Genomic DNA, 4,385 nt, shown 5'->3' on the forward strand with positions numbered 1-4,385 from the left:
AGGGGTTTTTATCTGATTTTGGGGAAAGGGCCTGGCCTTTTTTGAGGGGGAAAAAATCGAGTGAAACGCCGGATTTTGGGGAAAATAAGGAAAGTCTTAAATAATCAATTTAACATATTTTACTGTTTTTAAAACAAATTCAAGGCAGCAGGTAATTGAATTATGCAATATGTTCTTTTTTTTACACTGGATCAGGTAAACCTATGTATTTAAAGAAAAAAAAAAAAAAAATTTGGGGGGGGGGGGGATGGGGGAAACGAAATCTGGGGGGGGGGGGGGGGGGGGGGAATTTACCTGCTTAGGGGAAAAAAATCCGAGGAGAAAGGGCCGTTTTTCGGCGGGTCACAAAGAAGGAAAAAAAAGCCTGCCCAAGGACATAAATTGAAGGAATTAATAATTTTAGTAGAGGACAACTTTATGATATAACAAAGAAAGTGCCAAAGCTCTGCAAATTGTAGTTTCAATACAGTCACAACTGAGGAAAGCAGTCAGTTAAGGGAAATGGCCAAAGTGAGCTTTGATTGTCCACAAGTGACCGCTATTCTTGGATCACCACTGTTTAGATGGTTGATCATTTGTTAGTATTGCTACGTCGTTTCCCCACCTAGTCATTCGCACACAATATAAAACAAAGGCTCATTGCCGATAACTATGCATAATAACATAAATAATTTCTATTAAATAATCCAGAATAATGTCTTATAAATTGATTAAATTTCATAACTATTGTTAAACTAAATCTATGACTTTATCAACAATATAATTGTTGTTTACTCATGCATCTCGTTCGTTCAGTAAACCCGACAGTTTGTATTACATTCATTGGGATGTATTTTTAATCTAATATTAAAACGTGCCATGACGTCACGTCCAAACAATTATAAAAGAGCATTCGCTTCAGTCTTCACGCTAAATATTTTAGCAAAATAGCCCTTCGGGCTAATAAGATGGAATTTTTAATAGCCCGAAGACATGTTCAATAGCCCGAGGGGGTCAATTTAAATTTTATGACTTTTTTGGCCAGGAACACCAAAATAGTTATTAACAATCATAAAATCTACTTCCATTAGTAAAAACAGATGCATGTGATTACAGTAATAAAGGGTATAATGTTTCATTTTGAAATGCATTTTATACAAAATGCACCAGATAATTATGCTGTTTATTGTAACTTTATTATTACACATGTTCTCATTCAATGATTCCATTAATCAGTTTGACCGGTGTTTGGTTTTAAAGCAAATCAAATTATTATCATGTTTAAAAAAAATCCGAAGAACTTCAAAAATACATCAGCCTATTAAAATAACAGATTATTATCGTATTATTACTAGGACAATCGCCGGTGAATTTCTGAATTGTCGGCATTTGGCTTCAGAACAACATCCCACTGGGTGTGTTAATTGCCCAATCTACCAAGTGACAAAGTCTGCTTCTTTAATTTACTCCCGATGTTTTGATATTGATAAGCATGTGTCAACCGTGAAAAGTATTGTATATTCGTAAACAGATTATAAGTAGCAAAATAGGTCACGTAGCAGAACGTCAGATTACAGAATAAACGAAAGTACTACAATTATTAATACTACATTGAAAAAACTTATTCTAATACGCAAAAATAATTGATTAAAACACATGGAAACCTTACTGTAATGAGGATCAATTTGTTTTAACCCAATGCGTACAATATCCCTTACAGACTCTTTTATTTTTATTGAAAAATTGCTTGTCCATTTTTCATGAATTATAAATACATTTTCGGAAAACGCTTCTAAAATTAAATACGCTTCTATTTGGTCATTATTTTAAAACATTACGAAGTTCCCGATGCGCGAACATCCCGGAACGTGATCTACACATGTTCAGTTTGAATAACCTCATCTTGATTGGGCGTCAATTGCATCATTACTTTAAATAGCAACATACCCGGATGTTTACACGACAGTTTAAAAAAATGGCGGCCGCATGCTTTAAAACGTATAACGTCATTTTAGGCATTCAAATAGCAAATTTAAACGTGCTTCTTAAAAACGCGTATAAATCAGGTTATTGATATGACGCTCAAATATTTAATCGACCGATCGGGCTATTTTATAAGCATTTAGGATCGACCGACTGACCCAAGAATCGACACGGGCTTCGGGCTTATAGGCTAATTCGAAGACTGATTCGCTTTCATAAACGGAAAGTACAGTGTAACTGTATTTTTCTAATTCAAAGAAAAAATCTTTCCAAAAATATTTAGTTTGATATAAAAAATGCAATTCAATGTTTATTTTTCCTGAACAGACAATCACTAATCGTTTTATCACCTTTTTATTCCACCACTCACCATCTTAGTGTTGTTTTTAACACCTAATAGGCGATAAAGATCTATTAACTTTGTAACGCGCTAATGCTTTGTTGTTATGAATGCAGCGGATAATTGCTACTAAAACACATTCTTATTGTTATGTGCACCTGTTTGGTTTGTGTACTTATTTTTTTGCGACTCGAAAAGAGTGATGTGTGACCGTTGATTTCAGTTCAAACCTGACTTTCGGAGTGAAATATACCGGCTGTTGGTCGCTATGGACAATTTACTGTTATTCTCAAGTGTAATATATAGAGTAATTTTCATCACGGGGAATCCAGACTGACCGTTGTCTGCAATTGACTGTTATTCTCAAATCAGCGTAAAGTCAGTGTTGACTGTATTTGAGAGTTATTTTGCTTTGTAACTCTATATTTATCATTTTTCAAATACAGCTACCATAGCATAGTGTAAAATCTTTGTTTGTTAAATTGTGCTTTGCATAGATTCATAGTATATGTACAGTATATTACAACCACTGTCAGTACTTGGAAATAAATGTATCACAAAGACCTAAGTCAATTTAAAATTCTTTAATAAGAGTTTTAAGTCTCTTGTCATTACTATTTTACAGTATCTGGTAAGTATGTTCTAGTGGACATTTTGGGCCAGCCACCTCCAGCAATCTGTCTACAGGCCTGGTTATACACCTTGAAATTGGGTGTCATCCGATAAACCCATGGCAAGTAGGCGTATAAAAAGGAATATGATATACAATGATATGAATGACTGCAACGATAAGCTGACACGAACATGCCATTAAAATGCAAATAACATAAACTGGATACTTAGCTTTTGTGTCACAGTGAAATGACTATTCTCAAATTTCGGAATAAAACATTACCGATATGGCTTCAAGGTATATTATTTGTACAAACCTGTAAAATATATACCGTGAGAACATGTTGTATATCATAAATCTTTGATCTTAAAATACCACTATAGAAATGTTCAACCAAAATACCAAAACTCTGGGCCTTGTGGTTTCAGAACAGCAGATATACACATGAACTTTTCTTTTAAAGTTTTCATTAACCAAAACATCCCTTGCAGTGTAATTAATTTTGATCGCAGTGTTATAATGTAAATAAATGATGTACATCGCCACTACATGCAATTCTCTCCCTGCAACACTGATATTTAATCACACAAAACACACAATATTAACTGACACTTAATGGATAAACAAACTTCAGATTTTAAAATCAAAAGATCTCATCTAATTGTTGCTTGTTTGCAAAACACTTAAACTGGATAGTGGCTTTTACTCAAAACTGTTATCAGATTTCACAATAAACAAGCAATTTATGGCTTTGAAAGAAAACACACAAAACTGACATGGGGTTGGTTTTTACAATAATAATTATACTAATAATGAAATATATGCCCATTTCTCAAAAATAGACATCTGTGAAAGAAATATGAAAACTTTTTCTCCACCATCACAATATCTATGAGCATGCTCTCTGCATCCAAATACAAAGAACAAAACAAATTAATAAAAAGAGATGTTTGCAAAACATGGATTCCTCCACTCCCACCCATGTTTTGATGTCTATACCCCAAAATTATAAATCAGCCAGCAAAGCAATTCAGTGCACTGTATCAGTCCATAAGCATCATCCTCTTTTCTCAAGTAACTGTCATACTAATTTGCAAATTGAAGGTCAGTACAATCTGTACAAAGTGAGTGCAATTTTTTATGGTATAGGCATACATGCCATAATTTTTAAGGTCCAAAGCGGGACATTACATAAAAAATTGTCGGGACATTTGACCAAAAAGCGGGACACCTAAAACAATCAATCATTTCACCTTTACTGTAGTCAGTATAGTTCTAACAAATACTCTTGATACTTTTATTCAAGACATAAAACATCTGATATGAAGCATGGAATCTAAAACATAACAATAACAGTTTTATAAAATAATACAATAGCAAACAACGAGGATAATATTCATCTTTTTAGAGTACAAAATCTAGCACATTACGACAACACTACTCATTATATTAATTTCAATGGCAAACATT

This window comes from Dreissena polymorpha, chromosome 1, assembly GCF_020536995.1.
Source record: "Dreissena polymorpha isolate Duluth1 chromosome 1, UMN_Dpol_1.0, whole genome shotgun sequence".
NCBI lineage: Eukaryota > Metazoa > Mollusca > Bivalvia > Myida > Dreissenidae > Dreissena > Dreissena polymorpha.